At 32.2% G+C, this 10,534-nt stretch overlaps 1 pseudogene; it reads left to right on the forward strand.

Moving 5' to 3' along the window:
* The first annotated feature begins 1,620 nt into the window (after nucleotides 1-1,620).
* Nucleotides 1,621-4,097, forward strand: LOC126692518 (cationic peroxidase 1-like; annotated as a pseudogene).
* The last annotated feature ends 6,437 nt before the right edge of the window (nucleotides 4,098-10,534 follow it).

Raw genomic sequence — 10,534 nt, forward strand, 5'->3', positions numbered from 1 at the left:
TAGCGCAGATGTGGCTAGCGTTTTTCCTTGGGTCGTTACATATGGTATCAGAGCCGGCCCGGTAATCCATGTGGGCTCAGAGACACTACCACACAAAGTGGGCCCTAACGAGGACGTTAGGGATTTAAGTGGGGGAGATTGTGATACCCCAATTTGATTAATTGTGTGATGTGTGTGGGTGTGTGATGAGTCTCACATCGGATATTTACTGGGTTGAACTGAGCTTTATTAACAACTATAAGGAGCCTCAATTGTGACTAGTCCTTTTGAGGTATAGCGCAGATGTGGCTAGCGCTTTTCCTTGGGTCGTTACATACTTGGGTCGTTACAAACTATACATAGGGGTGTCAATGTTTGACCCAACCCGCGAACACGACACGAACCCGACACGGGTTTTTTCAGGTTAGGGTTAGGCCTTAATGGGTTTGGGTCATAAACGGGTCGACCCAAAAGCGACACGATAAGAAACGTGTCATAAACGGGTCAACCCGCATAACCCGCAATAGACATGTTTGACACGCCAATTTATTTGTGTCAACTCGAAATGACCCACTTAACACAACCCATTTACCTCGTATAACAAATAAATATTTATTTTATTTTAGATTTGTCAAATACGTTTTATATCCAACATATATTTTAAATTTAAAAAGAAAAGTGAGTAATTACAAAATTTTACAAGGGATATAATTAGAAATTGAAACTTTACAGACTCTAAAACTACTAATACTTTTTCTCTTTTCTTTTTTGGCATAGAACTTTCACAAATGAAATTGGATGAGCTTGTAGAAGATATTATGAATTTGGACATCAACAAAGAATCTATAGATGATAATTGTGGTTATAGTTAGGATTAGTCTACTGTTTGCTCAAATTCTTTCAATATTGATACTTAGCATTTGGCGAGTTCCAATGATATTATATTTTTGTTGAACTATGTTATTTTATTTTTGTTAAACTTTGTTATTTTGAATATGGGTTGAAATGTATACACTTCTTTTGGAGTGTAAAAAACTTATTTCTAGATGAATGTTATATTTTTGTTGAACTATATTATTTTGAATGTGAGTTGAAAACTTGAAGTGTATGCACTGTTTTTTGGGATGTAAAAAAAAAATTATTTCTAGATGAATCTTATATTTAATATTATGCAGGTTGAAATGAGTTGTGTTACATTCGTGTCAACCCAACATGACTTATTTATTAAGTGTGTCAAATGGGTTGGGTCAGGTCAACCCGTCTTATTAACAGGTCGGGTTAGGGTTGAAGGATCATGACACGATTATTAAATGGGTTGAGTCATTTAGTCGAATACCCTTATCTCAACACGATACGAACTCAACACGCTAACCCGAATTGACACCCCTAACTATACACGTATTATGGCCCCTTTTAATTCTTTTTCATTCCTTAGGTTGACTCGGAGTCGGGGTATGTGAAATGCATGCCATGACAATGCAGGCAGAGGTCTTTTATAAATATATGAGAACTCTAGTGCCATAACCACAAAACTAGCGAGAAAGCCCTTCTTCTTTCTCTGCTTCTTTATATCATCATCATGGCTCCTTTTTTTTTCCATCCCATCAATTCTCACCACCATTAAGTTCTTCCTGTTATTTTTCACTTCTTGTGGGAATGGTCTCTGCTCAGTTGTCCTCTACTTTCTATGCAACATTATGCCCTAATGCCCTTTCCACCATTAAATCAGCTGTAGACTCTGCAGTGTCAAGTGAGCCACGCATGGGAGCATCCTTGCTCCGTCTTCACTTTCATGACTGCTTTGTTAATGCAAGTCATCTCTCTCTCTCTCTCTCTCTCTGTCTCTCATGAATGCTTTGTTTTTAGAACTCACCGAAATCTTTAAGTTATATGTTTGACTTCTCAAGGTTATATACGTATTCGCGTGTGTTTTTTTTCACTTATTTCGCATCACCTCATATCTAGATTTTCTCTAATCACTTTGTTTTTGGTCCTGTTTTCCCTTGCTCCTTGCCTAGAGTTGTTGATGCTATGAGGAAGGATGATTGCTCTCAATTGCATTGTGTTTCATGTAATAATGTTAGAAACAATTTTTTTTTTTTTTCCATAATATATTAAGATGATAAGTTATGATTGAAAAAACGTAATTTCATATGGGTCTATTAGTAATACTATTTTTATCCACTAATCACAACAAATCATATAACTCAATTGTGAACAATATTATATAGACATATTATTTGATAGTGACAACTTTGGAATAAAAGCCATGGGACCAAATGCTGCTAAAGTTTCCTTCAAAATAATTGTAAAATTTGCAATCGCTTCTTTTTGCATAATAATCTAATTGTACGTCAAGACACTGATGGCTAACATTGGCTAGCTAGCCTCTTAATAAAAGAGATTGTAGCAGTCCCGGGTTCAAGTTCGTCACTTTTGGCCAGGCTGCTTGTTAAGTTTTATATTTCACATTCTATATATTGACATAATAATATTGTATTATAAGCCATATAAAGTCATTTAATTCTTCGTATGTTGAGACATGTAACCATATATACATGGGTGCATTTCTACGGAGAATTGATACTTTAGACTGTAGTTGCTGTAAACTTTATTACATAAAACTTATAAACTATTGTTTTGACTTTTAAATACAATATATATATATATATATATTTTTTTTTTAATTGTATGATTTAAAATAACTCCAATCATTTTCATTTTTAAATCATATATATTGTAAACCTTTATAATAATAATTGATAATAACTTTAATATTTTCCTTTGTGATGAGACACACAATAAGATTCCTTTAACGCAACATAAATAAATAAATAACGAATTTGAACATTGTGTAACAGGGGTGTGATGTATCGGTCCTTTTAGACGACACTTCAACTTTCACCGAAGAGAAAACAGCTGGTCCCAACAATAATTCACTAAGGGGATTTGACGTAGTAGACACTATCAAATCTCAATTGGAAAATATTTGCCCTGGTGTTGTCTTGAGCTGACATTTTAGCCGTTGCTGCGAGAGATTCCGTTGTTGCAGTAAGAAAAAAGTCACAACTTCACATTATTTATGAATTTTAATTTGAACCATAATATTATAGGGAAATCAACGTCTTGTTGTTTTGCTGTCATTTTCATCATATTATTTGTTTTGAATCTGATTCAGTTGGGTGGGACTAATTGGACGGTCCAATTGGGTAGAAGAGACTCAACCACCGCAAGTTTAAGTGCTGCTAATTCCAATATCCCTGCTCCAACATTGAATCTTAGTGGCCTTCTCAGTGCCTTCTCAAACAAAAGTTTCACTGCCAATGACTTAGTGGCCCTATTAGGTTGGTTTAATTTTTTAAATCCTTAAATCTTTTATGCCTTTAGAAAGGGTGGTTTTTTTTTTTTTTTTTTTTTTTTTTTTTAATAATCGAAAAATGAGTAGAGAAGGGTGACCTGAGTTATCGTTTTTCACTTGGACGTGACCATAATGACACTCTACTCATTGTGCCCAGGCCTAAAGGGCTCCTCATAAATTGACCAAACATTATTTTTATAATTTGTTCAGGATCTCACACAATAGGCCAAGCAAGGTGCACAGTTTTCCGAACTAGGATTTACAATGAGACCAACATAGATTCCTCATTTGCAACTTCATTGAAATTGAACTGTCCAAGGACTGGTGGTGACGACGGTCTTGCCCCTCTAGATGTGACTAGTCCAACATCTTTTGACAACGCTTAATTCAAGAATGTGGTAAGCAACAAGAGTCTCTTACACTCAGACCAAGAACTCTTTAATGGGGGTTCCACAGATTCCCAAGTTAACGCTTACAGCTCCAACTCCGCAAGCTTTCTAACAGACTTTGCAAACGCAATGGTGAAGATGGGGAACCTTAGCCCACTCACAGGCACAAGCAGCCAAATTAGGAAAAACCAACTAAGTTAAGTCAATGGAGTGAGCCTTTTTGAGGATTCATTTCATTGCTGTCGCTATTGCTAGTAAACAAAATTTTTCATAGTCATTGATGTGACATGTTATAGTTGATGTATAATAAAAATTGTGAATTTTTTTGAATATCTATTATGGTTATATCAAATATATAGACATTTGTTCAACTTAAAATGCGTCCCTAGTCTCGTTATATTGAAAATGCGAAAGTGAGATATATATATATATATATATATATTTTCAACAAAAAATATAATAAAAATAAGGGAATTCAACAAATAATAAGTAACTAGATAATATTTAAAATAAACAACAATTGAGACTGCAAAGAAACTCAATTAAGAGAGAGCAAGCAAAGTTTAACCTTAACAACAATCCAATGGATAAGTCCATTAATTCAACTGATGTATGTAAATTTAAGATGCATTAAGTCCAAAACACTCCAATATTTTGACAAATTGATCCAATTTCCTCAGATAAGTGTTTAAGGGCTAACTACAATTCCAAATAAAAAACCAAATGACCAAGTGACTACTGTGGCAAGTTGGCAACATACTCTTTTAGACCCCTTTTTTTTTCCTACTTTATTAGGGGAGGTGAGGAAGCCATTGGAAATATATTCGGTTTATGGGCAACTAGAAACTCCAAAAAGTACATAGACAAAATTTAACCGGTTTATATAGGGGGAGGCCGAGAGACTATCAACTGTGACTCTCCCATCCTCTAGTTAAGCTTCAAAGGCACAATTTTTTGGGCAAGCTAGGATAGTGGCTCAGGGTGACAATCGGGCCCAATTTGTCGTTGATTGTCATCTCTACTGCGGACTGCCTCGAAGTGAATTTTTTTTTTTTGGATGGAATAAAATTAGGTAAAGAAGGGCAACTTGAATTGGTGTCTTCCACCTAGACTGGATCATAGTCCTCGTAGTGATTTTGAACCCAAGGTTTTCACGTGTTTCATTCAATGTTGTCCTAATTATCCTTTCCCAAAACATCATCATTCATCAAATTCTAGCCTCTGTGTGTGTGTGTGTGTGTGTGTGTGTGTGTGTGTGTGTGTGTGTGGTGGCTTTGCAAAGAAGCCAACCAAGCCTGAAAATCATACAAAGTGTTCGAAGCAGACATTTTACTTTTTAGATTCTAAATTTATGCATCTTCTCCAGCTAGGATTAGTGTTGCAAGACAATTACGAGCTAAAATTGTAAATCAAATTAGATTAGTGATTGGGGAAGCTAATCAGCGTGCATTCCACGTAACTTTGTTTAGTTAGGCCCATAGTTAAACTAAGTACATATAGAGTTACTGTATCATTGCCAATTTTGTAAGGCTATCACCCATGTATAGCAAATAGCAGTGTCAATTAATTAATGGACAAAATTTCTTTCCAACCCTTTAAACTCCCACTAAAAAATTAAAATGATTATAGACCTTATGGTTATGCTGATACGTTATGGCAATAGACCTTATGGTTGCCGGTCCATTTCCGTATAGGAATATAGTTAGCCCTTGCCTAAACAAAGTGGGCCTAATCCTCCAGAAAAGGATTTTCCTAGAACTATAATAATATATTGTGAGATCAAGTAATGAGGATGGCTTAGGTCAATTATGTATACATATGCCAAATTAGGATATTTTCTATTATCCCACCACCATCATCTCATTTATATTAGCTGTTTCAAATTCCTTACGATGTACCGGATGGCAATCTCTCTCTCTCTCTCTTAGGATAAGTCAAACTTTGTATGTATCTTTTTCATATGCAAGTTAAATAGCGGTGATTAGATAGATATTAAATTTTCTTTTTATTGATTGCACGGAACTATTATTGATTGATTCATAACAAAAATTCATATCTTTTTCTCATGGACAAAAAAAAAAAAAAAAAAATCATCTCCATTTTTATTTAATATTAGCATATGTAGCAAATTAGGGATAGAATAAATTATAGAATTAGATATATAATTTGGTTTTTGATGATTTATGGATTCCTTGTTTTTTGCATGAAATAACTCACTTAATCAGCACAATTTAAAAAAAAAAAATTGATAGAATATGTGATGCAAAATTAACCTACAAAGTTAACGCAACATTTAATATTTATACTATTAAAATGTAAGACTAATGAATTTATATTACAAGGAGCTAAACAAATCCTCAATTGGTAATAACAATTTTTTCGTAGGATGGTCCCCTATTAAATTTTTACTTATTATAGGAAGCTAAACAAATCCTCATTTTGTAACAACCATTTTTAGCTAGGATGGTCCCCTGCAATGCATTTAAGATTTACGTAAAGGAAATTTGGATGGTACCGAACTAGCAGTAGGTCATTAACCGTACCCTCAATACATTTCCAAGTCTTAGATCTAAGACTTGCAAATGTATTGAGGGTACGGTTAGGCATTTTATGAGCCTAAAAGCACATTTTGAAAATTCAAAATTTTGTTTCGCAATAGCAACTTTGTATAATTTTTTTTTACAAATACTTATTTTAAACTCAAAATACCATTTTGTAATAGCCTATCCAAATGCATCCTTACCTTCATTACAAGTAAAATACTATTACTTAACAAAAGTAAAGTGAAATCTTCACATCTATGTGCATTCTAGTCAAAAGTTGGGGTATAATACATTAATACTATTGATGGAAACCAAAAATTATATATATAATTTGTTGAACGGTAAACTTTCTAGGGAATTTTAATTTATTTATTTGGCATGTATGGCACGAAGCATTATATATTCTCAAAAACCAAATTATAGTAAAATATTTGAAAATTTTCGAATATCCACATTAAAAGTGGAAAATAAGTGACAAAAGATATACAAATAGAGAAATGCTTTTCGTTTTTGACAAGAGTTCCATGCATGACATCGGCCCGGCCTAGTTGTGCCTGTATACATTAACTTATCCGTTCAAATACGCCTCCATGTTTTTGTTAAAACCATAAAGTCCTACAGCATAAAAAAATTAAAAAAATTTAAAAATGAAAAGAGAGGGAAATGTTTACAAGCACCGTGCGGTGTTTATTAAGATTTTCTTAATGTGGGTCTTAATAAAAAAGTTAGATAAATGAAAGAAAAAGGCATAAAGTAGCCCCACAGTTTGTTTTAGCTTTTTTTTTTTTTTTTTTTTTTTTTTTTTTTTTTTTTTTTTTCTCTCTATGAACCTGGTTTTATAGCTTATAAAGTTTTTTTTTTAATTATTTAAATGACATGAAGCTGCAAAAAAGACAAAAAACTATAAATAAATAAAAAGTTGTTAACGGGCACCATAATATATTGAAAATTTTAAACATTAAAAAGGATTGAGTGAAATATTATAATTATTATGTTGTTGATGTCGTACCAATCAACCAATCCTACATATAGGCATGAAAATTTTATTTTATTTGTGGGTACAGGAATGAAAATTGAATGCATATGATCATAGATAAGCATGCTCAAAGTATAGGTTCCAATTTTTTCATTTTTTAACCCCTTAAAAACACAACTAGATTAACCTAATTAATTAGCCAAGTGATTACTTAGTCAAATTATCAGATCTAGGTTAACACAAATATATTATAACGACTTAGGGAGGATTTAACAGAACGATATGATAACTCAGGAAAACCAAACTGGTAAAAAACTTAGGGAGGATTTAACCTAGCTATCCTCAAGGTAAAACAAATTCACTATGAAAGAATTGAAGTTTACACAATAGCGACTTAGACCACTAACATCCTATTGCTACGTCGAGTAGAAAACTTACTACCACGACCACGTGATAGTTCTAAGTCCATGGACTACTTTTTTTCTTGGATTCACAGCAAGTACAAGCACTCCCACTTATATATCTTTAAGCTCTTAAAACAGCAATTGAATTGATTACCAAGCTCTCGACATCAATCTTGAGATTGGAAACCCTAAGTGTGTATGAAGGCAAACACCTTTAGATCTCACAAGAGATTTACACACACAGCATAAAGAGCAGTCTCAAAACGTGGTTAGGGTTTTTCCTTTTATACTTAAGACAAAACATAAAACCCTACATGTCAAACGAGCTTGGACTGAGTTGGAAAATTCTGCAGAAAAACAATCTGCATGAGCTTCGATCAATCAAGTCTAATTTTCAATTGATCAAGCCAGGTAGATTTACACAATAAATCTTACAATACACTCGATTCCAACTTTACACTTAAACATACTTTGAGTAAGTCTAAAATAAAACTAAACGTTTTGATCATGATTTGCCAACATTACAAAATGAAGTTCTAATACATTTAAACCTAAAGTCTTAGAACCCAACACAATTAATTCAACTGATAAAATCTTTGATGATTGAATAAGAGATTCGAAATTCAATTCTCTCCTACATAAAAAACTGATTGGTTTCTTAATCTGATGATATGGAGCGAAATTGCTAGAAACGGACGATATAGGTTGATACTCCATAGAAAAAAATGTATAGGTAAGCATAAATGAATAGGTTCACAGTTTAGCCCAATGTACAAGGTATTGGAAAAAGGAAGCATTAAATAATTAATCACTAAATTTCATATAAAAGATCTTTTTTTTTTTTTTGGGTGAGAAAATATTCTTCGTTTCTTAATAAAGATCAAGAAGATACAACGGCGGAACCAAAAAAATTCGGGGGGACCAAAATAATTCTATAAATAAAATTAAATTGAAAGAGTAACATATTTATACATAAATTATACAAGTCAATATAAGCAAAATATTATAATAATAAGAAAAACTAAAAGAAAAAACATTATATTTCATAGATAACAAAAACAAAAGCAATATGGATCTCTAACTCTCAACAACAAAATCTGCAATCATATTTTCTTATATATAAAAAATATTGTTCATATCTGATATTTCTTATTCTCCAAATGCAAAATAATGAAAAAAAAAATTAAATCCTAAAAATAGGGGAAAATGATGAAGAAAACTTATATTAAATAATTGACTTAGCTATTGTTTAGAAACATGTATCTTGAATATGCTTTAATTTAATAGAGCAAAAAACAATGCATTAATTATTTATATAAACATATCTATTTTTTGGAAAAGATATATTAAATATATTTTTCGCAAAAATGCAAAACTAACCCTCTAACTTTTAGTTTTTTTCATTTCAGTCCTCTAATTTTCAGTTTTGTCATTTCAATTCTCTAACTTTCAATTGTTATCAATTTGGTATTTCGTTAAACTCCAGTTATGTCTTGTCGTTTATTGAGAGCCAAAACGACGTCGTTTTGGCTTTTTTTTCTTTTTTTTTCTTTTTTTTAATAAATTTCTGAATTAAAATAAAATTAAAAAAAAACTTATATTAAAAAAAAAAAAAAAAAAACGAGGAATCACAGAGCACCATCACGGGCTCAATCCGACCCACCTTGATGAGACTACTGACGCTTCGAATCTAACGCCCTCTATGTACTTTGCCTCGTACATTCGGCACTCCAGGTTTGGAGTTTGCGAAGCCATGCTTGTGTCTGTGTGTGTCTGTGTTTTTGAGATTTTTTTTCCTCTTCAAGGATTAGGGCTTTTGAGTGATAGAAGATAAGAGCTTTTTGGGACTCTCACACAAAATTCGAGATGTGTTGATTATGTTGAATTTTCTGATGTCTTGGTTTTGATTTCAAGTAAGGGGAAAGACAAAATGTTTTCTCTTTTTTTTTTTTCTTTTTTTTTAAATTTTCTTTTAATTCCGAAATTTATTATTAAAAAAAAAAAAAAAAAACCAAATCGACAGAGTATAACTGGGGTTTAACAGAGTACCAAATTGACAACAATTGAAAGTTAAAGGACTAAAATGACAAAACTGAAAGTTAGAGAACTGAAATGAAAAAGACTGAAAGTTAGATGATCAATTTTACATTTTTACCTATATTTTTTAACTTAATGAGTTATATATGTTATAAGAGTAATAAAAGGGAAAATGATGAATTGATCACTTAGATAAACGTAGGGCAATAGTTAAAATTTTTTTTTCTATAAATTTTTAATATATATTGTGCCTCTAGTCCCCCCTTCCCTCTGCCACTGGGAAGATACTAGAAAATTTTTTAGGTCTGCTAGACAGTTCGTCAATTCCTCCGCTCACGTGATGGGTGAGTCTAAAAAAAAGGTTAAGTTGATATATCTTTCTAAATTTTATTCTAAGTGACTATAGATGGAACAATTTTCATTGATTTCTTTTGTTCTTTGATGTAGAACATTGTCCACGGTTGATAGAAAAATTTTCTTATAATTTGCATTTTTGTTATTTTTTTAACTGGAAATGTTTTTTTTTTTTTACACACAAACATACAACAACACGCCAATTCCAAAATTGCCAACAATAATTAGTGAATAATGTGCCAATATTTCATTTATTTAGCAAATTCCAGTTAAAAAAATATGGTAAATAAGTCAAACTCACAAATTAAAAGTTAAACAAATAACCTCACGTACATCTTTCATTAATTTATTTTATTCCTTTTCTGTCCACAGCGTTGACTCGGCCGGGTTACGAGAAAAATACATTATTCCAGAACGTGCATGTTAGCTGGAACTCTTGTATAAATACATGAGAACTCTAGTGCTTTAACCACCCAACAAAGCAAAAAATCCAT

Source organism: Quercus robur, chromosome 7, assembly GCF_932294415.1.
Source record: "Quercus robur chromosome 7, dhQueRobu3.1, whole genome shotgun sequence".
Taxonomy (NCBI): Eukaryota; Viridiplantae; Streptophyta; class Magnoliopsida; order Fagales; family Fagaceae; genus Quercus; species Quercus robur.